This window comes from Oncorhynchus mykiss, chromosome 22, assembly GCF_057628025.1.
Source record: "Oncorhynchus mykiss isolate SJ-2025 chromosome 22, ASM5762802v1, whole genome shotgun sequence".
Lineage (NCBI taxonomy): Eukaryota > Metazoa > Chordata > Actinopteri > Salmoniformes > Salmonidae > Oncorhynchus > Oncorhynchus mykiss.
Window position 1 is genome coordinate 2,374,141 of NC_143043.1, and position 24,051 is coordinate 2,398,191.

Genomic DNA, 24,051 nt, shown 5'->3' on the forward strand with positions numbered 1-24,051 from the left:
AACCCCCGGCACCTGCCCCACCCTCAAGTCCATCACCCCCCCCTCCTCCGGACTCCGGACCGGGGACGCTACATCCCCAAAGAGAAGGTCCGACTCTCCCTCCATCATCCAGCTTCGGGCCATCCCTGGGAGGTCAAGCTCAGCGAGGGGTTTAAAAGTTGAGGAAGACGGAGCCCACGAGGGCCCCGCTACCTCCCCACCCCCCCGCACTGCCCCCCCCCCCTTTTTACCACCCCTCCTCCACCTGCTGTCCACCACCTTCTTTGGCCTCTTGCACGGAGGATCATTCAGCAAAGGACTTTGATATCCCACGTCACACACCGTTCCTTCCTTCTCCTTTGCCTTTCCCATTTCCTTTTCTACCAAATTCCTCACCATCCCTCTCAACTCCTCCAGCCTTTCCTTCGACACTCCACTCCCCTCCCAATTCTTCACCCCCCTTCTCCTTTCCGTCTCTCCTTCCGGTTCCTTCTCCAAACCCTCCTCCACCTCCTTTCTCTCCACTGTTGTCTCCTCTGGTCTCTCGACTCTCACCATCTCCTCACTCTCCTCCATCCTCGTCGCAGTCTTCTTCTTCTTTTTCTTTCCCTTTTCTCCTTCAACCTCCTTCCCAACCTCTGTTCCGACTCCTTCTCCTTCCATCCCGGCCACCTCTTCTTCTGTCCCGACCACCTCTCCTTCTGCCTCGTCCTCCTCTTCTTCCCTCCCGTCCTCTTTCTCTGTCCCAGCTCTCTCCTCCTCTTTTCCTCCTCCTCCCTCCGACTCCTTCTCCTTCTGTTCAGCCCTTCCGCCACCTTCTTCCGGCTCCTCTCTTTCTCGCCTTCCTCCACCCTCCGACTCCTTCTGTGCAGTCCTTTCACCCCCTTCTTCCTGCTCCTCTCTTCTTCCCCCATCCTCCGTTCTCGCTCCCCCCCCAGCTGCAGACGTGTATGACCTCCGCCGAGCCGGGCAGTCCCGCCACAGGTGCGCTTCCGAACCACACCCGTGGCATTTCTTCGGCTCGGCACAGTCCCTGGCCTCGTGCTCTTCCGATCCACAGAACCTGCATCTCCTGGTGTTACACGAGGCCAGGATATGGCCATAGGCCATACACCGCCTGCAGAACGGAGGCTGACGGGCATAAAACAATGTCCCCCTGTCAGCCCCCAGGGAGAACATTGCCGGAGGATGGAGGTATCCACCCAATCCCCTCGGGTCCTCTCTGAGGAGAGCCTGGAAACATCTCCTCCCATTCCAAAAGCCCATGGAATCTATTACATGCCTTGAGGAGGAGACGCTATCCAGGTATCTCCCCAGAAAGGCCCTCACGTCCTCATCTTTCACGTGTGGATTATAGATGTTGACTGTGACCAACCTGAAATTATTCTTAGACAGGCTAGTCACCTCATAATGGCACAAAGGTACCTCCTTCTCCATCTCTCTTGCCCTCCTCATGATCTCTTCATGTTTCACCTCCGTGTATAGAGTCACTTCATAGGCTCCTTCCCTCGGGTTGTCTTGCAGGCATAGTACTTCCTTCACCTCGAGTTTTAGTACCCCCATCACAATTATCCTTCCGAAGGTCTCCCTTCCCAATGGCTCGATCTCTTGGTTCCTCCATTTAAACCTCACTGTATTACTGAGCCCAATTACCGGTACCGTCTCGCTACGCGCCATTTCCAAAAAAGAAAATTCAATTAAGGAAAAAGGAAAAAAGCTCTCCAAAAGGAAGCCACTGAAAAAACCAACAAACCCTTTGACACAGGAATCTGTCCAAACCTTTACCGCCCTCCTATCTCCGACCTTCTGACTCAGCGAGCTCTGGGGCACCTCGGTACCAAGCTTGATCTGAGCCAAAAGGCCGAGAAGCGATAACCCACAAATGGAACCCTGAAACCGCCGGACCCCCGGGGGTCTCGACAGACCTCAGCGGGTGGGTTGGCAAAAGCCAGCTCCTCTCTCCCTCCAACCCCCACTCACTCACTCACTCACTCAACCACCCACCCAACCACCCACCGTTTCCCTGGAAACAAACAGGCAGGTGTTTTTTGGAAAAAGTCGCTAATGCGTCTTTAAGTCACTATCCTGGCCCATCTCTGTCAATTTCTCTTGAAACAAGATACCGGGCTCTGCAAGAAGCAAAGCCGCTCCAAAAATACGTTGAACTCGTAAGTGTTCCTCTCCACGGAAGTCTTTAGTAAAAGGCGAAAGGCTTGTGCGTAATGAAGAGAAACCAGAGTCATATGGAAGTCAAGAGGTCGGGGCCCGAGACACACTCTGTGCACTCTAGGCAGGGTTCCCGCGGGTGCTCCCGGAACCCACTCTTCCAAGTTTTCGAGGGCTGTCTGTGGATAAAAAGAAAGGTCACAGACACAGAGGCACAGAGAGAGAGAGAGAGAGAGAGAGAGAGAGAGAGAGAGAGAGAGAGAGAGAGAGACACACACACACACACACAATCCTGGCCCCAAATTTTTTTTTTTTTTTTTTTTTTTTTTTTAAGTAAAATGGCGGGAAACGGGGGACCCCATTGAAGAGCGCTTCGCCTTTCTTTCAGTTTGAATGTTTCTTTCCTTCTCTTCTTCTGCTAGCCAGCTAGCTAGCTAGCCAGCTGTTTACATAGCTTTGTGAATGTGCATTTTTCCTTGACAACGGGAGAAAAGTGTTGCACCGTTCCCGGAGGTACTGCAATACCGGGTCGATGCGTGGAGCGGACGGAGCAAGCCCCATTTCCGACTCCCTGTTCGAAAAATCCATTTAATATGTAGTCCCCCGATGGGGGACGTATCAGATATTAAACTGATAAGAACAGATTTTTTTTTTTTTACAAAATATATTTATTATCTTCAAAAACAAAACAATACACTTTCACAATTCCATCAACTTAAATATCCAAATACACCACACTACAAATAATCATTCCATAACTAATAAACTATTTACCAAATCCAAATTACCAAACAATAATCTTCATTATCCCATTAACTTAAATATCTTCTATCAACCAAACACAAAAAATCTGTCCAAAACTGCTAACTTTTACCCCACCTATTCTACAACAAAAAAACTCACCCATTGCTCCCCTTCTCTATCCCGTCTAACTGTGACCCTACATTGCTCCCTTCTCCCACCGTCCCCCCTCCCCTGAACACAGCAACAACCCCCGGCACCTGCCCCACCCTCAAGTCCATCACCCCCCCCTCCTCCGGACTCCGGACCGGGGACGCTACATCCCCAAAGAGAAGGTCCGACTCTCCCTCCATCATCCAGCTTCGGGCCATCCCTGGGAGGTCAAGCTCAGCGAGGGGTTTAAAAGTTGAGGAAGACGGAGCCCACGAGGGCCCCGCTACCTCCCCACCCCCCCGCACTGCCCCCCCCCCCTTTTTACCACCCCTCCTCCACCTGCTGTCCACCACCTTCTTTGGCCTCTTGCACGGAGGATCATTCAGCAAAGGACTTTGATATCCCACGTCACACACCGTTCCTTCCTTCTCCTTTGCCTTTCCCATTTCCTTTTCTACCAAATTCCTCACCATCCCTCTCAACTCCTCCAGCCTTTCCTTCGACACTCCACTCCCCTCCCAATTCTTCACCCCCCTTCTCCTTTCCGTCTCTCCTTCCGGTTCCTTCTCCAAACCCTCCTCCACCTCCTTTCTCTCCACTGTTGTCTCCTCTGGTCTCTCGACTCTCACCATCTCCTCACTCTCCTCCATCCTCGTCGCAGTCTTCTTCTTCTTTTTCTTTCCCTTTTCTCCTTCAACCTCCTTCCCAACCTCTGTTCCGACTCCTTCTCCTTCCATCCCGGCCACCTCTTCTTCTGTCCCGACCACCTCTCCTTCTGCCTCGTCCTCCTCTTCTTCCCTCCCGTCCTCTTTCTCTGTCCCAGCTCTCTCCTCCTCTTTTCCTCCTCCTCCCTCCGACTCCTTCTCCTTCTGTTCAGCCCTTCCGCCACCTTCTTCCGGCTCCTCTCTTTCTCGCCTTCCTCCACCCTCCGACTCCTTCTGTGCAGTCCTTTCACCCCCTTCTTCCTGCTCCTCTCTTCTTCCCCCATCCTCCGTTCTCGCTCCCCCCCCAGCTGCAGACGTGTATGACCTCCGCCGAGCCGGGCAGTCCCGCCACAGGTGCGCTTCCGAACCACACCCGTGGCATTTCTTCGGCTCGGCACAGTCCCTGGCCTCGTGCTCTTCCGATCCACAGAACCTGCATCTCCTGGTGTTACACGAGGCCAGGATATGGCCATAGGCCATACACCGCCTGCAGAACGGAGGCTGACGGGCATAAAACAATGTCCCCCTGTCAGCCCCCAGGGAGAACATTGCCGGAGGATGGAGGTATCCACCCAATCCCCTCGGGTCCTCTCTGAGGAGAGCCTGGAAACATCTCCTCCCATTCCAAAAGCCCATGGAATCTATTACATGCCTTGAGGAGGAGACGCTATCCAGGTATCTCCCCAGAAAGGCCCTCACGTCCTCATCTTTCACGTGTGGATTATAGATGTTGACTGTGACCAACCTGAAATTATTCTTAGACAGGCTAGTCACCTCATAATGGCACAAAGGTACCTCCTTCTCCATCTCTCTTGCCCTCCTCATGATCTCTTCATGTTTCACCTCCGTGTATAGAGTCACTTCATAGGCTCCTTCCCTCGGGTTGTCTTGCAGGCATAGTACTTCCTTCACCTCGAGTTTTAGTACCCCCATCACAATTATCCTTCCGAAGGTCTCCCTTCCCAATGGCTCGATCTCTTGGTTCCTCCATTTAAACCTCACTGTATTACTGAGCCCAATTACCGGTACCGTCTCGCTACGCGCCATTTCCAAAAAAGAAAATTCAATTAAGGAAAAAGGAAAAAAGCTCTCCAAAAGGAAGCCACTGAAAAAACCAACAAACCCTTTGACACAGGAATCTGTCCAAACCTTTACCGCCCTCCTATCTCCGACCTTCTGACTCAGCGAGCTCTGGGGCACCTCGGTACCAAGCTTGATCTGAGCCAAAAGGCCGAGAAGCGATAACCCACAAATGGAACCCTGAAACCGCCGGACCCCCGGGGGTCTCGACAGACCTCAGCGGGTGGGTTGGCAAAAGCCAGCTCCTCTCTCCCTCCAACCCCCACTCACTCACTCACTCACTCAACCACCCACCCAACCACCCACCGTTTCCCTGGAAACAAACAGGCAGGTGTTTTTTGGAAAAAGTCGCTAATGCGTCTTTAAGTCACTATCCTGGCCCATCTCTGTCAATTTCTCTTGAAACAAGATACCGGGCTCTGCAAGAAGCAAAGCCGCTCCAAAAATACGTTGAACTCGTAAGTGTTCCTCTCCACGGAAGTCTTTAGTAAAAGGCGAAAGGCTTGTGCGTAATGAAGAGAAACCAGAGTCATATGGAAGTCAAGAGGTCGGGGCCCGAGACACACTCTGTGCACTCTAGGCAGGGTTCCCGCGGGTGCTCCCGGAACCCACTCTTCCAAGTTTTCGAGGGCTGTCTGTGGATAAAAAGAAAGGTCACAGACACAGAGGCACAGAGAGAGAGAGAGAGAGAGAGAGAGAGAGAGAGAGAGAGAGAGAGAGAGAGAGACACACACACACACACACAATCCTGGCCCCAAATTTTTTTTTTTTTTTTTTTTTTTTTTTTAAGTAAAATGGCGGGAAACGGGGGACCCCATTGAAGAGCGCTTCGCCTTTCTTTCAGTTTGAATGTTTCTTTCCTTCTCTTCTTCTGCTAGCCAGCTAGCTAGCTAGCCAGCTGTTTACATAGCTTTGTGAATGTGCATTTTTCCTTGACAACGGGAGAAAAGTGTTGCACCGTTCCCGGAGGTACTGCAATACCGGGTCGATGCGTGGAGCGGACGGAGCAAGCCCCATTTCCGACTCCCTGTTCGAAAAATCCATTTAATATGTAGTCCCCCGATGGGGGACGTATCAGATATTAAACTGATAAGAACAGATACTACACTTGATCTGAGCCAAAAGGCCGAGAAGCGATAACCCACAAATGGAACCCTGAAACCGCCGGACCCCCGGGGGTCTCGACAGACCTCAGCGGGTGGGTTGGCAAAAGCCAGCTCCTCTCTCCCTCCAACCCCCACTCACTCACTCACTCACTCAACCACCCACCCAACCACCCACCGTTTCCCTGGAAACAAACAGGCAGGTGTTTTTTGGAAAAAGTCGCTAATGCGTCTTTAAGTCACTATCCTGGCCCATCTCTGTCAATTTCTCTTGAAACAAGATACCGGGCTCTGCAAGAAGCAAAGCCGCTCCAAAAATACGTTGAACTCGTAAGTGTTCCTCTCCACGGAAGTCTTTAGTAAAAGGCGAAAGGCTTGTGCGTAATGAAGAGAAACCAGAGTCATATGGAAGTCAAGAGGTCGGGGCCCGAGACACACTCTGTGCACTCTAGGCAGGGTTCCCGCGGGTGCTCCCGGAACCCACTCTTCCAAGTTTTCGAGGGCTGTCTGTGGATAAAAAGAAAGGTCACAGACACAGAGGCACAGAGAGAGAGAGAGAGAGAGAGAGAGAGAGAGAGAGAGAGAGAGAGAGAGAGAGACACACACACACACACACAATCCTGGCCCCAAATTTTTTTTTTTTTTTTTTTTTTTTTTTTAAGTAAAATGGCGGGAAACGGGGGACCCCATTGAAGAGCGCTTCGCCTTTCTTTCAGTTTGAATGTTTCTTTCCTTCTCTTCTTCTGCTAGCCAGCTAGCTAGCTAGCCAGCTGTTTACATAGCTTTGTGAATGTGCATTTTTCCTTGACAACGGGAGAAAAGTGTTGCACCGTTCCCGGAGGTACTGCAATACCGGGTCGATGCGTGGAGCGGACGGAGCAAGCCCCATTTCCGACTCCCTGTTCGAAAAATCCATTTAATATGTAGTCCCCCGATGGGGGACGTATCAGATATTAAACTGATAAGAACAGATACTACACTTGATCTGAGCCAAAAGGCCGAGAAGCGATAACCCACAAATGGAACCCTGAAACCGCCGGACCCCCGGGGGTCTCGACAGACCTCAGCGGGTGGGTTGGCAAAAGCCAGCTCCTCTCTCCCTCCAACCCCCACTCACTCACTCACTCACTCAACCACCCACCCAACCACCCACCGTTTCCCTGGAAACAAACAGGCAGGTGTTTTTTGGAAAAAGTCGCTAATGCGTCTTTAAGTCACTATCCTGGCCCATCTCTGTCAATTTCTCTTGAAACAAGATACCGGGCTCTGCAAGAAGCAAAGCCGCTCCAAAAATACGTTGAACTCGTAAGTGTTCCTCTCCACGGAAGTCTTTAGTAAAAGGCGAAAGGCTTGTGCGTAATGAAGAGAAACCAGAGTCATATGGAAGTCAAGAGGTCGGGGCCCGAGACACACTCTGTGCACTCTAGGCAGGGTTCCCGCGGGTGCTCCCGGAACCCACTCTTCCAAGTTTTCGAGGGCTGTCTGTGGATAAAAAGAAAGGTCACAGACACAGAGGCACAGAGAGAGAGAGAGAGAGAGAGAGAGAGAGAGAGAGAGAGAGAGAGAGAGAGAGAGACACACACACACACACACAATCCTGGCCCCAAATTTTTTTTTTTTTTTTTTTTTTTTTTTTAAGTAAAATGGCGGGAAACGGGGGACCCCATTGAAGAGCGCTTCGCCTTTCTTTCAGTTTGAATGTTTCTTTCCTTCTCTTCTTCTGCTAGCCAGCTAGCTAGCTAGCCAGCTGTTTACATAGCTTTGTGAATGTGCATTTTTCCTTGACAACGGGAGAAAAGTGTTGCACCGTTCCCGGAGGTACTGCAATACCGGGTCGATGCGTGGAGCGGACGGAGCAAGCCCCATTTCCGACTCCCTGTTCGAAAAATCCATTTAATATGTAGTCCCCCGATGGGGGACGTATCAGATATTAAACTGATAAGAACAGATACTACACTTGATCTGAGCCAAAAGGCCGAGAAGCGATAACCCACAAATGGAACCCTGAAACCGCCGGACCCCCGGGGGTCTCGACAGACCTCAGCGGGTGGGTTGGCAAAAGCCAGCTCCTCTCTCCCTCCAACCCCCACTCACTCACTCACTCACTCAACCACCCACCCAACCACCCACCGTTTCCCTGGAAACAAACAGGCAGGTGTTTTTTGGAAAAAGTCGCTAATGCGTCTTTAAGTCACTATCCTGGCCCATCTCTGTCAATTTCTCTTGAAACAAGATACCGGGCTCTGCAAGAAGCAAAGCCGCTCCAAAAATACGTTGAACTCGTAAGTGTTCCTCTCCACGGAAGTCTTTAGTAAAAGGCGAAAGGCTTGTGCGTAATGAAGAGAAACCAGAGTCATATGGAAGTCAAGAGGTCGGGGCCCGAGACACACTCTGTGCACTCTAGGCAGGGTTCCCGCGGGTGCTCCCGGAACCCACTCTTCCAAGTTTTCGAGGGCTGTCTGTGGATAAAAAGAAAGGTCACAGACACAGAGGCACAGAGAGAGAGAGAGAGAGAGAGAGAGAGAGAGAGAGAGAGAGAGAGAGAGAGAGAGACACACACACACACACACAATCCTGGCCCCAAATTTTTTTTTTTTTTTTTTTTTTTTTTTTAAGTAAAATGGCGGGAAACGGGGGACCCCATTGAAGAGCGCTTCGCCTTTCTTTCAGTTTGAATGTTTCTTTCCTTCTCTTCTTCTGCTAGCCAGCTAGCTAGCTAGCCAGCTGTTTACATAGCTTTGTGAATGTGCATTTTTCCTTGACAACGGGAGAAAAGTGTTGCACCGTTCCCGGAGGTACTGCAATACCGGGTCGATGCGTGGAGCGGACGGAGCAAGCCCCATTTCCGACTCCCTGTTCGAAAAATCCATTTAATATGTAGTCCCCCGATGGGGGACGTATCAGATATTAAACTGATAAGAACAGATACTACACTTGATCTGAGCCAAAAGGCCGAGAAGCGATAACCCACAAATGGAACCCTGAAACCGCCGGACCCCCGGGGGTCTCGACAGACCTCAGCGGGTGGGTTGGCAAAAGCCAGCTCCTCTCTCCCTCCAACCCCCACTCACTCACTCACTCACTCAACCACCCACCCAACCACCCACCGTTTCCCTGGAAACAAACAGGCAGGTGTTTTTTGGAAAAAGTCGCTAATGCGTCTTTAAGTCACTATCCTGGCCCATCTCTGTCAATTTCTCTTGAAACAAGATACCGGGCTCTGCAAGAAGCAAAGCCGCTCCAAAAATACGTTGAACTCGTAAGTGTTCCTCTCCACGGAAGTCTTTAGTAAAAGGCGAAAGGCTTGTGCGTAATGAAGAGAAACCAGAGTCATATGGAAGTCAAGAGGTCGGGGCCCGAGACACACTCTGTGCACTCTAGGCAGGGTTCCCGCGGGTGCTCCCGGAACCCACTCTTCCAAGTTTTCGAGGGCTGTCTGTGGATAAAAAGAAAGGTCACAGACACAGAGGCACAGAGAGAGAGAGAGAGAGAGAGAGAGAGAGAGAGAGAGAGAGAGAGAGAGAGAGAGACACACACACACACACACAATCCTGGCCCCAAATTTTTTTTTTTTTTTTTTTTTTTTTTTTAAGTAAAATGGCGGGAAACGGGGGACCCCATTGAAGAGCGCTTCGCCTTTCTTTCAGTTTGAATGTTTCTTTCCTTCTCTTCTTCTGCTAGCCAGCTAGCTAGCTAGCCAGCTGTTTACATAGCTTTGTGAATGTGCATTTTTCCTTGACAACGGGAGAAAAGTGTTGCACCGTTCCCGGAGGTACTGCAATACCGGGTCGATGCGTGGAGCGGACGGAGCAAGCCCCATTTCCGACTCCCTGTTCGAAAAATCCATTTAATATGTAGTCCCCCGATGGGGGACGTATCAGATATTAAACTGATAAGAACAGATACTACACTTGATCTGAGCCAAAAGGCCGAGAAGCGATAACCCACAAATGGAACCCTGAAACCGCCGGACCCCCGGGGGTCTCGACAGACCTCAGCGGGTGGGTTGGCAAAAGCCAGCTCCTCTCTCCCTCCAACCCCCACTCACTCACTCACTCACTCAACCACCCACCCAACCACCCACCGTTTCCCTGGAAACAAACAGGCAGGTGTTTTTTGGAAAAAGTCGCTAATGCGTCTTTAAGTCACTATCCTGGCCCATCTCTGTCAATTTCTCTTGAAACAAGATACCGGGCTCTGCAAGAAGCAAAGCCGCTCCAAAAATACGTTGAACTCGTAAGTGTTCCTCTCCACGGAAGTCTTTAGTAAAAGGCGAAAGGCTTGTGCGTAATGAAGAGAAACCAGAGTCATATGGAAGTCAAGAGGTCGGGGCCCGAGACACACTCTGTGCACTCTAGGCAGGGTTCCCGCGGGTGCTCCCGGAACCCACTCTTCCAAGTTTTCGAGGGCTGTCTGTGGATAAAAAGAAAGGTCACAGACACAGAGGCACAGAGAGAGAGAGAGAGAGAGAGAGAGAGAGAGAGAGAGAGAGAGAGAGAGAGAGAGACACACACACACACACACAATCCTGGCCCCAAATTTTTTTTTTTTTTTTTTTTTTTTTTTAAGTAAAATGGCGGGAAACGGGGGACCCCATTGAAGAGCGCTTCGCCTTTCTTTCAGTTTGAATGTTTCTTTCCTTCTCTTCTTCTGCTAGCCAGCTAGCTAGCTAGCCAGCTGTTTACATAGCTTTGTGAATGTGCATTTTTCCTTGACAACGGGAGAAAAGTGTTGCACCGTTCCCGGAGGTACTGCAATACCGGGTCGATGCGTGGAGCGGACGGAGCAAGCCCCATTTCCGACTCCCTGTTCGAAAAATCCATTTAATATGTAGTCCCCCGATGGGGGACGTATCAGATATTAAACTGATAAGAACAGATACTACACTTGATCTGAGCCAAAAGGCCGAGAAGCGATAACCCACAAATGGAACCCTGAAACCGCCGGACCCCCGGGGGTCTCGACAGACCTCAGCGGGTGGGTTGGCAAAAGCCAGCTCCTCTCTCCCTCCAACCCCCACTCACTCACTCACTCACTCAACCACCCACCCAACCACCCACCGTTTCCCTGGAAACAAACAGGCAGGTGTTTTTTGGAAAAAGTCGCTAATGCGTCTTTAAGTCACTATCCTGGCCCATCTCTGTCAATTTCTCTTGAAACAAGATACCGGGCTCTGCAAGAAGCAAAGCCGCTCCAAAAATACGTTGAACTCGTAAGTGTTCCTCTCCACGGAAGTCTTTAGTAAAAGGCGAAAGGCTTGTGCGTAATGAAGAGAAACCAGAGTCATATGGAAGTCAAGAGGTCGGGGCCCGAGACACACTCTGTGCACTCTAGGCAGGGTTCCCGCGGGTGCTCCCGGAACCCACTCTTCCAAGTTTTCGAGGGCTGTCTGTGGATAAAAAGAAAGGTCACAGACACAGAGGCACAGAGAGAGAGAGAGAGAGAGAGAGAGAGAGAGAGAGAGAGAGAGAGAGAGAGAGACACACACACACACACACAATCCTGGCCCCAAATTTTTTTTTTTTTTTTTTTTTTTTTTTTAAGTAAAATGGCGGGAAACGGGGGACCCCATTGAAGAGCGCTTCGCCTTTCTTTCAGTTTGAATGTTTCTTTCCTTCTCTTCTTCTGCTAGCCAGCTAGCTAGCTAGCCAGCTGTTTACATAGCTTTGTGAATGTGCATTTTTCCTTGACAACGGGAGAAAAGTGTTGCACCGTTCCCGGAGGTACTGCAATACCGGGTCGATGCGTGGAGCGGACGGAGCAAGCCCCATTTCCGACTCCCTGTTCGAAAAATCCATTTAATATGTAGTCCCCCGATGGGGGACGTATCAGATATTAAACTGATAAGAACAGATACTACACTTGATCTGAGCCAAAAGGCCGAGAAGCGATAACCCACAAATGGAACCCTGAAACCGCCGGACCCCCGGGGGTCTCGACAGACCTCAGCGGGTGGGTTGGCAAAAGCCAGCTCCTCTCTCCCTCCAACCCCCACTCACTCACTCACTCACTCAACCACCCACCCAACCACCCACCGTTTCCCTGGAAACAAACAGGCAGGTGTTTTTTGGAAAAAGTCGCTAATGCGTCTTTAAGTCACTATCCTGGCCCATCTCTGTCAATTTCTCTTGAAACAAGATACCGGGCTCTGCAAGAAGCAAAGCCGCTCCAAAAATACGTTGAACTCGTAAGTGTTCCTCTCCACGGAAGTCTTTAGTAAAAGGCGAAAGGCTTGTGCGTAATGAAGAGAAACCAGAGTCATATGGAAGTCAAGAGGTCGGGGCCCGAGACACACTCTGTGCACTCTAGGCAGGGTTCCCGCGGGTGCTCCCGGAACCCACTCTTCCAAGTTTTCGAGGGCTGTCTGTGGATAAAAAGAAAGGTCACAGACACAGAGGCACAGAGAGAGAGAGAGAGAGAGAGAGAGAGAGAGAGAGAGAGAGAGAGAGAGAGAGAGAGACACACACACACACACACAATCCTGGCCCCAAATTTTTTTTTTTTTTTTTTTTTTTTTTTTAAGTAAAATGGCGGGAAACGGGGGACCCCATTGAAGAGCGCTTCGCCTTTCTTTCAGTTTGAATGTTTCTTTCCTTCTCTTCTTCTGCTAGCCAGCTAGCTAGCTAGCCAGCTGTTTACATAGCTTTGTGAATGTGCATTTTTCCTTGACAACGGGAGAAAAGTGTTGCACCGTTCCCGGAGGTACTGCAATACCGGGTCGATGCGTGGAGCGGACGGAGCAAGCCCCATTTCCGACTCCCTGTTCGAAAAATCCATTTAATATGTAGTCCCCCGATGGGGGACGTATCAGATATTAAACTGATAAGAACAGATACTACACTTGATCTGAGCCAAAAGGCCGAGAAGCGATAACCCACAAATGGAACCCTGAAACCGCCGGACCCCCGGGGGTCTCGACAGACCTCAGCGGGTGGGTTGGCAAAAGCCAGCTCCTCTCTCCCTCCAACCCCCACTCACTCACTCACTCACTCAACCACCCACCCAACCACCCACCGTTTCCCTGGAAACAAACAGGCAGGTGTTTTTTGGAAAAAGTCGCTAATGCGTCTTTAAGTCACTATCCTGGCCCATCTCTGTCAATTTCTCTTGAAACAAGATACCGGGCTCTGCAAGAAGCAAAGCCGCTCCAAAAATACGTTGAACTCGTAAGTGTTCCTCTCCACGGAAGTCTTTAGTAAAAGGCGAAAGGCTTGTGCGTAATGAAGAGAAACCAGAGTCATATGGAAGTCAAGAGGTCGGGGCCCGAGACACACTCTGTGCACTCTAGGCAGGGTTCCCGCGGGTGCTCCCGGAACCCACTCTTCCAAGTTTTCGAGGGCTGTCTGTGGATAAAAAGAAAGGTCACAGACACAGAGGCACAGAGAGAGAGAGAGAGAGAGAGAGAGAGAGAGAGAGAGAGAGAGAGAGAGAGAGAGAGACACACACACACACACACAATCCTGGCCCCAAATTTTTTTTTTTTTTTTTTTTTTTTTTTTAAGTAAAATGGCGGGAAACGGGGGACCCCATTGAAGAGCGCTTCGCCTTTCTTTCAGTTTGAATGTTTCTTTCCTTCTCTTCTTCTGCTAGCCAGCTAGCTAGCTAGCCAGCTGTTTACATAGCTTTGTGAATGTGCATTTTTCCTTGACAACGGGAGAAAAGTGTTGCACCGTTCCCGGAGGTACTGCAATACCGGGTCGATGCGTGGAGCGGACGGAGCAAGCCCCATTTCCGACTCCCTGTTCGAAAAATCCATTTAATATGTAGTCCCCCGATGGGGGACGTATCAGATATTAAACTGATAAGAACAGATACTACACTTGATCTGAGCCAAAAGGCCGAGAAGCGATAACCCACAAATGGAACCCTGAAACCGCCGGACCCCCGGGGGTCTCGACAGACCTCAGCGGGTGGGTTGGCAAAAGCCAGCTCCTCTCTCCCTCCAACCCCCACTCACTCACTCACTCACTCAACCACCCACCCAACCACCCACCGTTTCCCTGGAAACAAACAGGCAGGTGTTTTTTGGAAAAAGTCGCTAATGCGTCTTTAAGTCACTATCCTGGCCCATCTCTGTCAATTTCTCTTGAAACAAGATACCGGGCTCTGCAAGAAGCAAAGCCGCTCCAAAAATACGTTGAACTCGTAAGTGTTCCTCTCCACGGAAGTCTTTAGTAAAAGGCGAAAGGCTTGTGCGTAATGAAGAGAAACCAGAGTCATATGGAAGTCAAGAGGTCGGGGCCCGAGACACACTCTGTGCACTCTAGGCAGGGTTCCCGCGGGTGCTCCCGGAACCCACTCTTCCAAGTTTTCGAGGGCTGTCTGTGGATAAAAAGAAAGGTCACAGACACAGAGGCACAGAGAGAGAGAGAGAGAGAGAGAGAGAGAGAGAGAGAGAGAGAGAGAGAGAGAGAGAGACACACACACACACACACAATCCTGGCCCCAAATTTTTTTTTTTTTTTTTTTTTTTTTTTTAAGTAAAATGGCGGGAAACGGGGGACCCCATTGAAGAGCGCTTCGCCTTTCTTTCAGTTTGAATGTTTCTTTCCTTCTCTTCTTCTGCTAGCCAGCTAGCTAGCTAGCCAGCTGTTTACATAGCTTTGTGAATGTGCATTTTTCCTTGACAACGGGAGAAAAGTGTTGCACCGTTCCCGGAGGTACTGCAATACCGGGTCGATGCGTGGAGCGGACGGAGCAAGCCCCATTTCCGACTCCCTGTTCGAAAAATCCATTTAATATGTAGTCCCCCGATGGGGGACGTATCAGATATTAAACTGATAAGAACAGATACTACACTTGATCTGAGCCAAAAGGCCGAGAAGCGATAACCCACAAATGGAACCCTGAAACCGCCGGACCCCCGGGGGTCTCGACAGACCTCAGCGGGTGGGTTGGCAAAAGCCAGCTCCTCTCTCCCTCCAACCCCCACTCACTCACTCACTCACTCAACCACCCACCCAACCACCCACCGTTTCCCTGGAAACAAACAGGCAGGTGTTTTTTGGAAAAAGTCGCTAATGCGTCTTTAAGTCACTATCCTGGCCCATCTCTGTCAATTTCTCTTGAAACAAGATACCGGGCTCTGCAAGAAGCAAAGCCGCTCCAAAAATACGTTGAACTCGTAAGTGTTCCTCTCCACGGAAGTCTTTAGTAAAAGGCGAAAGGCTTGTGCGTAATGAAGAGAAACCAGAGTCATATGGAAGTCAAGAGGTCGGGGCCCGAGACACACTCTGTGCACTCTAGGCAGGGTTCCCGCGGGTGCTCCCGGAACCCACTCTTCCAAGTTTTCGAGGGCTGTCTGTGGATAAAAAGAAAGGTCACAGACACAGAGGCACAGAGAGAGAGAGAGAGAGAGAGAGAGAGAGAGAGAGAGAGAGAGAGAGAGAGAGAGACACACACACACACACACAATCCTGGCCCCAAATTTTTTTTTTTTTTTTTTTTTTTTTTTTAAGTAAAATGGCGGGAAACGGGGGACCCCATTGAAGAGCGCTTCGCCTTTCTTTCAGTTTGAATGTTTCTTTCCTTCTCTTCTTCTGCTAGCCAGCTAGCTAGCTAGCCAGCTGTTTACATAGCTTTGTGAATGTGCATTTTTCCTTGACAACGGGAGAAAAGTGTTGCACCGTTCCCGGAGGTACTGCAATACCGGGTCGATGCGTGGAGCGGACGGAGCAAGCCCCATTTCCGACTCCCTGTTCGAAAAATCCATTTAATATGTAGTCCCCCGATGGGGGACGTATCAGATATTAAACTGATAAGAACAGATACTACACTTGATCTGAGCCAAAAGGCCGAGAAGCGATAACCCACAAATGGAACCCTGAAACCGCCGGACCCCCGGGGGTCTCGACAGACCTCAGCGGGTGGGTTGGCAAAAGCCAGCTCCTCTCTCCCTCCAACCCCCACTCACTCACTCACTCACTCAACCACCCACCCAACCACCCACCGTTTCCCTGGAAACAAACAGGCAGGTGTTTTTTGGAAAAAGTCGCTAATGCGTCTTTAAGTCACTATCCTGGCCCATCTCTGTCAATTTCTCTTGAAACAAGATACCGGGCTCTGCAAGAAGCAAAGCCGCTCCAAAAATACGTTGAACTCGTAAGTGTTCCTCTCCACGGAAGTCTTTAGTAAAAGGCGAAAGGCTTGTGCGTAATGAAGAGAAACCAGAGTCATATGGAAGTCAAGAGGTCGGGGCCCGAGACACACTCTGTGCACTCTAGGCAGGGTTCCCGCGGGTGCTCCCGGAACCCACTCTTCCAAGTTTTCGAGGGCTGTCTGTGGATAAAAAGAAAGGTCACAGACACAGAGGCACAGAGAGAGAGAGAGAGAGAGAGAGAGAGAGAGAGAGAGAGAGAGAGAGAGAGAGAGAGACACACACACACACACACAATCCTGGCCCCAAATTTTTTTTTTTTTTTTTTTTTTTTTTTTAAGTAAAATGGCGGGAAACGGGGGACCCCATTGAAGAGCGCTTCGCCTTTCTTTCAGTTTGAATGTTTCTTTCCTTCTCTTCTTCTGCTAGCCAGCTAGCTAGCTAGCCAGCTGTTTACATAGCTTTGTGAATGTGCATTTTTCCTTGACAACGGGAGAAAAGTGTTGCACCGTTCCCGGAGGTACTGCAATACCGGGTCGATGCGTGGAGCGGACGGAGCAAGCCCCATTTCCGACTCCCTGTTCGAAAAATCCATTTAATATGTAGTCCCCCGATGGGGGACGTATCAGATATTAAACTGATAAGAACAGATACTACACTTGATCTGAGCCAAAAGGCCGAGAAGCGATAACCCACAAATGGAACCCTGAAACCGCCGGACCCCCGGGGGTCTCGACAGACCTCAGCGGGTGGGTTGGCAAAAGCCAGCTCCTCTCTCCCTCCAACCCCCACTCACTCACTCACTCACTCAACCACCCACCCAACCACCCACCGTTTCCCTGGAAACAAACAGGCAGGTGTTTTTTGGAAAAAGTCGCTAATGCGTCTTTAAGTCACTATCCTGGCCCATCTCTGTCAATTTCTCTTGAAACAAGATACCGGGCTCTGCAAGAAGCAAAGCCGCTCCAAAAATACGTTGAACTCGTAAGTGTTCCTCTCCACGGAAGTCTTTAGTAAAAGGCGAAAGGCTTGTGCGTAATGAAGAGAAACCAGAGTCATATGGAAGTCAAGAGGTCGGGGCCCGAGACACACTCTGTGCACTCTAGGCAGGGTTCCCGCGGGTGCTCCCGGAACCCACTCTTCCAAGTTTTCGAGGGCTGTCTGTGGATAAAAAGAAAGGTCACAGACACAGAGGCACAGAGAGAGAGAGAGAGAGAGAGAGAGAGAGAGAGAGAGAGAGAGAGAGAGAGAGAGAGACACACACACACACACACAATCCTGGCCCCAAATTTTTTTTTTTTTTTTTTTTTTTTTTTTAAGTAAAATGGCGGGAAACGGGGGACCCCATTGAAGAGCGCTTCGCCTTTCTTTCAGTTTGAATGTTTCTTTCCTTCTCTTCTTCTGCTAGCCAGCTAGCTAGCTAGCCAGCTGTTTACATAGCTTTGTGAATGTGCATTTTTCCTTGACAACGGGAGAAAAGTGTTGCACCGTTCCCGGAGGTACTGCAATACCGGGTCGATGCGTGGAGCGGACGGAGCAAGCCCCATTTCCGACTCCCTGTTCGAAAAATCCATTTAATATGTAGTCCCCCGATGGGGGACGTATCAGATATTAAACTGATAAGAACAGATACTACACTTGATCTGAGCCAAAAGGCCGAGAAGCGATAACCCACAAATGGAACCCTGAAACCGCCGGACCCCCGGGGGTCTCGACAGACCTCAGCGGGTGGGTTGGCAAAAGCCAGCTCCTCTCTCCCTCCAACCCCCACTCACTCACTCACTCACTCAACCACCCACCCAACCACCCACCGTTTCCCTGGAAACAAACAGGCAGGTGTTTTTTGGAAAAAGTCGCTAATGCGTCTTTAAGTCACTATCCTGGCCCATCTCTGTCAATTTCTCTTGAAACAAGATACCGGGCTCTGCAAGAAGCAAAGCCGCTCCAAAAATACGTTGAACTCGTAAGTGTTCCTCTCCACGGAAGTCTTTAGTAAAAGGCGAAAGGCTTGTGCGTAATGAAGAGAAACCAGAGTCATATGGAAGTCAAGAGGTCGGGGCCCGAGACACACTCTGTGCACTCTAGGCAGGGTTCCCGCGGGTGCTCCCGGAACCCACTCTTCCAAGTTTTCGAGGGCTGTCTGTGGATAAAAAGAAAGGTCACAGACACAGAGGCACAGAGAGAGAGAGAGAGAGAGAGAGAGAGAGAGAGAGAGAGAGAGAGAGAGAGAGAGAGACACACACACACACACACAATCCTGGCCCCAAATTTTTTTTTTTTTTTTTTTTTTTTTTTTAAGTAAAATGGCGGGAAACGGGGGACCCCATTGAAGAGCGCTTCGCCTTTCTTTCAGTTTGAATGTTTCTTTCCTTCTCTTCTTCTGCTAGCCAGCTAGCTAGCTAGCCAGCTGTTTACATAGCTTTGTGAATGTGCATTTTTCCTTGACAACGGGAGAAAAGTGTTGCACCGTTCCCGGAGGTACTGCAATACCGGGTCGATGCGTGGAGCGGACGGAGCAAGCCCCATTTCCGACTCCCTGTTCGAAAAATCCATTTAATATGTAGTCCCCCGATGGGGGACGTATCAGATATTAAACTGATAAGAACAGATACTACACTTGATCTGAGCCAAAAGGCCGAGAAGCGATAACCCACAAATGGAACCCTGAAACCGCCGGACCCCCGGGGGTCTCGACAGACCTCAGCGGGTGGGTTGGCAAAAGCCAGCTCCTCTCTCCCTCCAACCCCCACTCACTCACTCACTCACTCAACCACCCACCCAACCACCCACCGTTTCCCTGGAAACAAACAGGCAGGTGTTTTTTGGAAAAAGTCGCTAATGCGTCTTTAAGTCACTATCCTGGCCCATCTCTGTCAATTTCTCTTGAAACAAGATACCGGGCTCTGCAAGAAGCAAAGCCGCTCCAAAAATACGTTGAACTCGTAAGTGTTCCTCTCCACGGAAGTCTTTAGTAAAAGGCGAAAGGCTTGTGCGTAATGAAGAGAAACCAGAGTCATATGGAAGTCAAGAGGTCGGGGCCCGAGACACACTCTGTGCACTCTAGGCAGGGTTCCCGCGGGTGCTCCCGGAACCCACTCTTCCAAGTTTTCGAGGGCTGTCTGTGGATAAAAAGAAAGGTCACAGACACAGAGGCACAGAGAGAGAGAGAGAGAGAGAGAGAGAGAGAGAGAGAGAGAGAGAGAGAGAGAGACACACACACACACACACAATCCTGGCCCCAAATTTTTTTTTTTTTTTTTTTTTTTTTTTTAAGTAAAATGGCGGGAAACGGGGGACCCCATTGAAGAGCGCTTCGCCTTTCTTTCAGTTTGAATGTTTCTTTCCTTCTCTTCTTCTGCTAGCCAGCTAGCTAGCTAGCCAGCTGTTTACATAGCTTTGTGAATGTGCATTTTTCCTTGACAACGGGAGAAAAGTGTTGCACCGTTCCCGGAGGTACTGCAATACCGGGTCGATGCGTGGAGCGGACGGAGCAAGCCCCATTTCCGACTCCCTGTTCGAAAAATCCATTTAATATGTAGTCCCCCGATGGGGGACGTATCAGATATTAAACTGATAAGAACAGATACTACACTTGATCTGAGCCAAAAGGCCGAGAAGCGATAACCCACAAATGGAACCCTGAAACCGCCGGACCCCCGGGGGTCTCGACAGACCTCAGCGGGTGGGTTGGCAAAAGCCAGCTCCTCTCTCCCTCCAACCCCCACTCACTCACTCACTCACTCAACCACCCACCCAACCACCCACCGTTTCCCTGGAAACAAACAGGCAGGTGTTTTTTGGAAAAAGTCGCTAATGCGTCTTTAAGTCACTATCCTGGCCCATCTCTGTCAATTTCTCTTGAAACAAGATACCGGGCTCTGCAAGAAGCAAAGCCGCTCCAAAAATACGTTGAACTCGTAAGTGTTCCTCTCCACGGAAGTCTTTAGTAAAAGGCGAAAGGCTTGTGCGTAATGAAGAGAAACCAGAGTCATATGGAAGTCAAGAGGTCGGGGCCCGAGACACACTCTGTGCACTCTAGGCAGGGTTCCCGCGGGTGCTCCCGGAACCCACTCTTCCAAGTTTTCGAGGGCTGTCTGTGGATAAAAAGAAAGGTCACAGACACAGAGGCACAGAGAGAGAGAGAGAGAGAGAGAGAGAGAGAGAGAGAGAGAGAGAGAGAGAGAGAGAGACACACACACACACACACAATCCTGGCCCCAAATTTTTTTTTTTTTTTTTTTTTTTTTTTTAAGTAAAATGGCGGGAAACGGGGGACCCCATTGAAGAGCGCTTCGCCTTTCTTTCAGTTTGAATGTTTCTTTCCTTCTCTTCTTCTGCTAGCCAGCTAGCTAGCTAGCCAGCTGTTTACATAGCTTTGTGAATGTGCATTTTTCCTTGACAACGGGAGAAAAGTGTTGCACCGTTCCCGGAGGTACTGCAATACCGGGTCGATGCGTGGAGCGGACGGAGCAAGCCCCATTTCCGACTCCCTGTTCGAAAAATCCATTTAATATGTAGTCCCCCGATGGGGGACGTATCAGATATTAAACTGATAAGAACAGATACTACACTTGATCTGAGCCAAAAGGCCGAGAAGCGATAACCCACAAATGGAACCCTGAAACCGCCGGACCCCCGGGGGTCTCGACAGACCTCAGCGGGTGGGTTGGCAAAAGCCAGCTCCTCTCTCCCTCCAACCCCCACTCACTCACTCACTCACTCAACCACCCACCCAACCACCCACCGTTTCCCTGGAAACAAACAGGCAGGTGTTTTTTGGAAAAAGTCGCTAATGCGTCTTTAAGTCACTATCCTGGCCCATCTCTGTCAATTTCTCTTGAAACAAGATACCGGGCTCTGCAAGAAGCAAAGCCGCTCCAAAAATACGTTGAACTCGTAAGTGTTCCTCTCCACGGAAGTCTTTAGTAAAAGGCGAAAGGCTTGTGCGTAATGAAGAGAAACCAGAGTCATATGGAAGTCAAGAGGTCGGGGCCCGAGACACACTCTGTGCACTCTAGGCAGGGTTCCCGCGGGTGCTCCCGGAACCCACTCTTCCAAGTTTTCGAGGGCTGTCTGTGGATAAAAAGAAAGGTCACAGACACAGAGGCACAGAGAGAGAGAGAGAGAGAGAGAGAGAGAGAGAGAGAGAGAGAGAGAGAGAGAGAGAGACACACACACACACACACAATCCTGGCCCCAAATTTTTTTTTTTTTTTTTTTTTTTTTTTTAAGTAAAATGGCGGGAAACGGGGGACCCCATTGAAGAGCGCTTCGCCTTTCTTTCAGTTTGAATGTTTCTTTCCTTCTCTTCTTCTGCTAGCCAGCTAGCTAGCTAGCCAGCTGTTTACATAGCTTTGTGAATGTGCATTTTTCCTTGACAACGGGAGAAAAGTGTTGCACCGTTCCCGGAGGTACTGCAATACCGGGTCGATGCGTGGAGCGGACGGAGCAAGCCCCATTTCCGACTCCCTGTTCGAAAAATCCATTTAATATGTAGTCCCCCGATGGGGGACGTATCAGATATTAAACTGATAAGAACAGATACTACACTTGATCTGAGCCAAAAGGCCGAGAAGCGATAACCCACAAATGGAACCCTGAAACCGCCGGACCCCCGGGGGTCTCGACAGACCTCAGCGGGTGGGTTGGCAAAAGCCAGCTCCTCTCTCCCTCCAACCCCCACTCACTCACTCACTCACTCAACCACCCACCCAACCACCCACCGTTTCCCTGGAAACAAACAGGCAGGTGTTTTTTGGAAAAAGTCGCTAATGCGTCTTTAAGTCACTATCCTGGCCCATCTCTGTCAATTTCTCTTGAAACAAGATACCGGGCTCTGCAAGAAGCAAAGCCGCTCCAAAAATACGTTGAACTCGTAAGTGTTCCTCTCCACGGAAGTCTTTAGTAAAAGGCGAAAGGCTTGTGCGTAATGAAGAGAAACCAGAGTCATATGGAAGTCAAGAGGTCGGGGCCCGAGACACACTCTGTGCACTCTAGGCAGGGTTCCCGCGGGTGCTCCCGGAACCCACTCTTCCAAGTTTTCGAGGGCTGTCTGTGGATAAAAAGAAAGGTCACAGACACAGAGGCACAGAGAGAGAGAGAGAGAGAGAGAGAGAGAGAGAGAGAGAGAGAGAGAGAGAGAGAGAGACACACACACACACACACAATCCTGGCCCCAAATTTTTTTTTTTTTTTTTTTTTTTTTTTTAAGTAAAATGGCGGGAAACGGGGGACCCCATTGAAGAGCGCTTCGCCTTTCTTTCAGTTTGAATGTTTCTTTCCTTCTCTTCTTCTGCTAGCCAGCTAGCTAGCTAGCCAGCTGTTTACATAGCTTTGTGAATGTGCATTTTTCCTTGACAACGGGAGAAAAGTGTTGCACCGTTCCCGGAGGTACTGCAATACCGGGTCGATGCGTGGAGCGGACGGAGCAAGCCCCATTTCCGACTCCCTGTTCGAAAAATCCATTTAATATGTAGTCCCCCGATGGGGGACGTATCAGATATTAAACTGATAAGAACAGATACTACACTTGATCTGAGCCAAAAGGCCGAGAAGCGATAACCCACAAATGGAACCCTGAAACCGCCGGACCCCCGGGGGTCTCGACAGACCTCAGCGGGTGGGTTGGCAAAAGCCAGCTCCTCTCTCCCTCCAACCCCCACTCACTCACTCACTCAACCACCCACCCAACCACCCACCCACCGTTTCCCTGGAAACAAACAGGCAGGTGTTTTTTGGAAAAAGTCGCTAATGCGTCTTTAAGTCACTATCCTGGCCCATCTCTGTCAATTTCTCTTGAAACAAGATACCGGGCTCTGCAAGAAGCAAAGCCGCTCCAAAAATACGTTGAACTCGTAAGTGTTCCTCTCCACGGAAGTCTTTAGTAAAAGGCGAAAGGCTTGTGCGTAATGAAGAGAAACCAGAGTCATATGGAAGTCAAGAGGTCGGGGCCCGAGACACACTCTGTGCACTCTAGGCAGGGTTCCCGCGGGTGCTCCCGGAACCCACTCTTCCAAGTTTTCGAGGGCTGTCTGTGGATAAAAAGAAAGGTCACAGACACAGAGGCACAGAGAGAGAGAGAGAGAGAGAGAGAGAGAGAGAGAGAGAGAGAGAGACACACACACACAATCCTGGCCCCAAATTTTTTTTTTTTTTTAAGTAAAATGGCGGGAAACGGGGGACCCCATTGAAGAGCGCTTCGCCTTTCTTTCAGTTTGAATGTTTCTTTCCTTCTCTTCTTCTGCTAGCCAGCTAGCTAGCTAGCTAGCCAGCTGTTTACATAGCTTTGTGAATGTGCATTTTTCCTTGACAACGGGAGAAAAGTGTTGCACCGTTCCCGGAGGTACTGCAATACCGGGTCGATGCGTGGAGCGGACGGAGCAAGCCCCATTTCCGACTCCCTGTTCGAAAAATCCATTTAATATGTAGTCCCCCGATGGGGGACGTATCAGATATTAAACTGATAAGAACAGATACTACACTTGATCTGAGCCAAAAGGCCGAGAAGCGATAACCCACAAATGGAACCCTGAAACCGCCGGACCCCCGGGGGTCTCGACAGACCTCAGCGGGTGGGTTGGCAAAAGCCAGCTCCTCTCTCCCTCCAACCCCCACTCACTCACTCACTCAACCACCCACCCAACCACCCACCCACCGTTTCCCTGGAAACAAACAGGCAGGTGTTTTTTGGAAAAAGTCGCTAATGCGTCTTTAAGTCACTATCCTGGCCCATCTCTGTCAATTTCTCTTGAAACAAGATACCGGGCTCTGCAAGAAGCAAAGCCGCTCCAAAAATACGTTGAACTCGTAAGTGTTCCTCTCCACGGAAGTCTTTAGTAAAAGGCGAAAGGCTTGTGCGTAATGAAGAGAAACCAGAGTCATATGGAAGTCAAGAGGTCGGGGCCCGAGACACACTCTGTGCACTCTAGGCAGGGTTCCCGCGGGTGCTCCCGGAACCCACTCTTCCAAGTTTTCGAGGGCTGTCTGTGGATAAAAAGAAAGGTCACAGACACAGAGGCACAGAGAGAGA

General features: G+C 50.1%; 40 non-coding genes and 1 pseudogene across 40 annotated transcripts; all 41 read right to left on the reverse strand.

The window, feature by feature from the left end:
* Positions 1–2,104: 2,104 nt before the first annotated feature.
* LOC118945659 (U5 spliceosomal RNA) lies at positions 2,105–2,221 on the reverse strand. The gene has a single exon (XR_005040774.1). It is a non-coding gene; the product is annotated as a U5 spliceosomal RNA (small nuclear RNA).
* A 415-nt stretch (positions 2,222–2,636) lies between these two features.
* On the reverse strand, positions 2,637–2,813 carry LOC149972700 (U2 spliceosomal RNA; annotated as a pseudogene).
* Positions 2,814–5,238: 2,425 nt separating this feature from the next.
* Positions 5,239–5,355, reverse strand: LOC149972701 (U5 spliceosomal RNA). The gene has a single exon (XR_016490820.1). It is a non-coding gene; the product is annotated as a U5 spliceosomal RNA (small nuclear RNA).
* A 415-nt stretch (positions 5,356–5,770) lies between these two features.
* LOC118945569 (U2 spliceosomal RNA) lies at positions 5,771–5,961 on the reverse strand. The gene has a single exon (XR_005040685.2). It is a non-coding gene; the product is annotated as a U2 spliceosomal RNA (small nuclear RNA).
* A 252-nt stretch (positions 5,962–6,213) lies between these two features.
* LOC149972702 (U5 spliceosomal RNA) lies at positions 6,214–6,330 on the reverse strand. The gene has a single exon (XR_016490821.1). It is a non-coding gene; the product is annotated as a U5 spliceosomal RNA (small nuclear RNA).
* A 415-nt stretch (positions 6,331–6,745) lies between these two features.
* On the reverse strand, positions 6,746–6,936 carry LOC149972703 (U2 spliceosomal RNA). The gene has a single exon (XR_016490777.1). It is a non-coding gene; the product is annotated as a U2 spliceosomal RNA (small nuclear RNA).
* Positions 6,937–7,188: 252 nt separating this feature from the next.
* Positions 7,189–7,305, reverse strand: LOC149972704 (U5 spliceosomal RNA). Its single transcript, XR_016490822.1, has one exon. It is a non-coding gene; the product is annotated as a U5 spliceosomal RNA (small nuclear RNA).
* Positions 7,306–7,722: 417 nt separating this feature from the next.
* Positions 7,723–7,913, reverse strand: LOC149972705 (U2 spliceosomal RNA). Its single transcript, XR_016490778.1, has one exon. It is a non-coding gene; the product is annotated as a U2 spliceosomal RNA (small nuclear RNA).
* A 252-nt stretch (positions 7,914–8,165) lies between these two features.
* On the reverse strand, positions 8,166–8,282 carry LOC149972706 (U5 spliceosomal RNA). Its single transcript, XR_016490823.1, has one exon. It is a non-coding gene; the product is annotated as a U5 spliceosomal RNA (small nuclear RNA).
* Positions 8,283–8,699: 417 nt separating this feature from the next.
* On the reverse strand, positions 8,700–8,890 carry LOC149972707 (U2 spliceosomal RNA). The gene has a single exon (XR_016490779.1). It is a non-coding gene; the product is annotated as a U2 spliceosomal RNA (small nuclear RNA).
* A 252-nt stretch (positions 8,891–9,142) lies between these two features.
* On the reverse strand, positions 9,143–9,259 carry LOC149972708 (U5 spliceosomal RNA). The gene has a single exon (XR_016490824.1). It is a non-coding gene; the product is annotated as a U5 spliceosomal RNA (small nuclear RNA).
* Positions 9,260–9,676: 417 nt separating this feature from the next.
* LOC149972709 (U2 spliceosomal RNA) lies at positions 9,677–9,867 on the reverse strand. The gene has a single exon (XR_016490780.1). It is a non-coding gene; the product is annotated as a U2 spliceosomal RNA (small nuclear RNA).
* Positions 9,868–10,119: 252 nt separating this feature from the next.
* LOC149972710 (U5 spliceosomal RNA) lies at positions 10,120–10,236 on the reverse strand. Its single transcript, XR_016490825.1, has one exon. It is a non-coding gene; the product is annotated as a U5 spliceosomal RNA (small nuclear RNA).
* Positions 10,237–10,652: 416 nt separating this feature from the next.
* On the reverse strand, positions 10,653–10,843 carry LOC149972711 (U2 spliceosomal RNA). The gene has a single exon (XR_016490781.1). It is a non-coding gene; the product is annotated as a U2 spliceosomal RNA (small nuclear RNA).
* Positions 10,844–11,095: 252 nt separating this feature from the next.
* LOC149972712 (U5 spliceosomal RNA) lies at positions 11,096–11,212 on the reverse strand. Its single transcript, XR_016490826.1, has one exon. It is a non-coding gene; the product is annotated as a U5 spliceosomal RNA (small nuclear RNA).
* Positions 11,213–11,627: 415 nt separating this feature from the next.
* LOC149972713 (U2 spliceosomal RNA) lies at positions 11,628–11,818 on the reverse strand. Its single transcript, XR_016490782.1, has one exon. It is a non-coding gene; the product is annotated as a U2 spliceosomal RNA (small nuclear RNA).
* A 252-nt stretch (positions 11,819–12,070) lies between these two features.
* LOC149972714 (U5 spliceosomal RNA) lies at positions 12,071–12,187 on the reverse strand. Its single transcript, XR_016490827.1, has one exon. It is a non-coding gene; the product is annotated as a U5 spliceosomal RNA (small nuclear RNA).
* A 419-nt stretch (positions 12,188–12,606) lies between these two features.
* Positions 12,607–12,797, reverse strand: LOC149972715 (U2 spliceosomal RNA). Its single transcript, XR_016490783.1, has one exon. It is a non-coding gene; the product is annotated as a U2 spliceosomal RNA (small nuclear RNA).
* Positions 12,798–13,049: 252 nt separating this feature from the next.
* Positions 13,050–13,166, reverse strand: LOC149972716 (U5 spliceosomal RNA). Its single transcript, XR_016490828.1, has one exon. It is a non-coding gene; the product is annotated as a U5 spliceosomal RNA (small nuclear RNA).
* A 419-nt stretch (positions 13,167–13,585) lies between these two features.
* Positions 13,586–13,776, reverse strand: LOC149972717 (U2 spliceosomal RNA). Its single transcript, XR_016490784.1, has one exon. It is a non-coding gene; the product is annotated as a U2 spliceosomal RNA (small nuclear RNA).
* A 252-nt stretch (positions 13,777–14,028) lies between these two features.
* Positions 14,029–14,145, reverse strand: LOC149972718 (U5 spliceosomal RNA). The gene has a single exon (XR_016490829.1). It is a non-coding gene; the product is annotated as a U5 spliceosomal RNA (small nuclear RNA).
* Positions 14,146–14,564: 419 nt separating this feature from the next.
* On the reverse strand, positions 14,565–14,755 carry LOC149972719 (U2 spliceosomal RNA). Its single transcript, XR_016490785.1, has one exon. It is a non-coding gene; the product is annotated as a U2 spliceosomal RNA (small nuclear RNA).
* A 252-nt stretch (positions 14,756–15,007) lies between these two features.
* On the reverse strand, positions 15,008–15,124 carry LOC149972720 (U5 spliceosomal RNA). The gene has a single exon (XR_016490830.1). It is a non-coding gene; the product is annotated as a U5 spliceosomal RNA (small nuclear RNA).
* Positions 15,125–15,541: 417 nt separating this feature from the next.
* Positions 15,542–15,732, reverse strand: LOC149972721 (U2 spliceosomal RNA). Its single transcript, XR_016490786.1, has one exon. It is a non-coding gene; the product is annotated as a U2 spliceosomal RNA (small nuclear RNA).
* A 252-nt stretch (positions 15,733–15,984) lies between these two features.
* Positions 15,985–16,101, reverse strand: LOC149972722 (U5 spliceosomal RNA). The gene has a single exon (XR_016490831.1). It is a non-coding gene; the product is annotated as a U5 spliceosomal RNA (small nuclear RNA).
* A 419-nt stretch (positions 16,102–16,520) lies between these two features.
* Positions 16,521–16,711, reverse strand: LOC149972723 (U2 spliceosomal RNA). The gene has a single exon (XR_016490787.1). It is a non-coding gene; the product is annotated as a U2 spliceosomal RNA (small nuclear RNA).
* A 252-nt stretch (positions 16,712–16,963) lies between these two features.
* LOC149972724 (U5 spliceosomal RNA) lies at positions 16,964–17,080 on the reverse strand. The gene has a single exon (XR_016490832.1). It is a non-coding gene; the product is annotated as a U5 spliceosomal RNA (small nuclear RNA).
* Positions 17,081–17,499: 419 nt separating this feature from the next.
* Positions 17,500–17,690, reverse strand: LOC149972725 (U2 spliceosomal RNA). Its single transcript, XR_016490788.1, has one exon. It is a non-coding gene; the product is annotated as a U2 spliceosomal RNA (small nuclear RNA).
* Positions 17,691–17,942: 252 nt separating this feature from the next.
* LOC149972726 (U5 spliceosomal RNA) lies at positions 17,943–18,059 on the reverse strand. The gene has a single exon (XR_016490833.1). It is a non-coding gene; the product is annotated as a U5 spliceosomal RNA (small nuclear RNA).
* A 419-nt stretch (positions 18,060–18,478) lies between these two features.
* LOC149972727 (U2 spliceosomal RNA) lies at positions 18,479–18,669 on the reverse strand. Its single transcript, XR_016490789.1, has one exon. It is a non-coding gene; the product is annotated as a U2 spliceosomal RNA (small nuclear RNA).
* A 252-nt stretch (positions 18,670–18,921) lies between these two features.
* On the reverse strand, positions 18,922–19,038 carry LOC149972728 (U5 spliceosomal RNA). Its single transcript, XR_016490834.1, has one exon. It is a non-coding gene; the product is annotated as a U5 spliceosomal RNA (small nuclear RNA).
* Positions 19,039–19,453: 415 nt separating this feature from the next.
* LOC149972729 (U2 spliceosomal RNA) lies at positions 19,454–19,644 on the reverse strand. Its single transcript, XR_016490790.1, has one exon. It is a non-coding gene; the product is annotated as a U2 spliceosomal RNA (small nuclear RNA).
* Positions 19,645–19,896: 252 nt separating this feature from the next.
* Positions 19,897–20,013, reverse strand: LOC149972730 (U5 spliceosomal RNA). The gene has a single exon (XR_016490835.1). It is a non-coding gene; the product is annotated as a U5 spliceosomal RNA (small nuclear RNA).
* Positions 20,014–20,432: 419 nt separating this feature from the next.
* On the reverse strand, positions 20,433–20,623 carry LOC149972731 (U2 spliceosomal RNA). Its single transcript, XR_016490791.1, has one exon. It is a non-coding gene; the product is annotated as a U2 spliceosomal RNA (small nuclear RNA).
* Positions 20,624–20,875: 252 nt separating this feature from the next.
* Positions 20,876–20,992, reverse strand: LOC149972732 (U5 spliceosomal RNA). Its single transcript, XR_016490836.1, has one exon. It is a non-coding gene; the product is annotated as a U5 spliceosomal RNA (small nuclear RNA).
* A 419-nt stretch (positions 20,993–21,411) lies between these two features.
* LOC149972733 (U2 spliceosomal RNA) lies at positions 21,412–21,602 on the reverse strand. Its single transcript, XR_016490792.1, has one exon. It is a non-coding gene; the product is annotated as a U2 spliceosomal RNA (small nuclear RNA).
* A 252-nt stretch (positions 21,603–21,854) lies between these two features.
* On the reverse strand, positions 21,855–21,971 carry LOC149972734 (U5 spliceosomal RNA). The gene has a single exon (XR_016490837.1). It is a non-coding gene; the product is annotated as a U5 spliceosomal RNA (small nuclear RNA).
* Positions 21,972–22,390: 419 nt separating this feature from the next.
* On the reverse strand, positions 22,391–22,581 carry LOC149972735 (U2 spliceosomal RNA). Its single transcript, XR_016490793.1, has one exon. It is a non-coding gene; the product is annotated as a U2 spliceosomal RNA (small nuclear RNA).
* Positions 22,582–22,833: 252 nt separating this feature from the next.
* Positions 22,834–22,950, reverse strand: LOC149972736 (U5 spliceosomal RNA). Its single transcript, XR_016490754.1, has one exon. It is a non-coding gene; the product is annotated as a U5 spliceosomal RNA (small nuclear RNA).
* Positions 22,951–23,342: 392 nt separating this feature from the next.
* On the reverse strand, positions 23,343–23,533 carry LOC149972737 (U2 spliceosomal RNA). The gene has a single exon (XR_016490794.1). It is a non-coding gene; the product is annotated as a U2 spliceosomal RNA (small nuclear RNA).
* A 252-nt stretch (positions 23,534–23,785) lies between these two features.
* LOC149972738 (U5 spliceosomal RNA) lies at positions 23,786–23,902 on the reverse strand. Its single transcript, XR_016490755.1, has one exon. It is a non-coding gene; the product is annotated as a U5 spliceosomal RNA (small nuclear RNA).
* Positions 23,903–24,051: the final 149 nt, after the last annotated feature.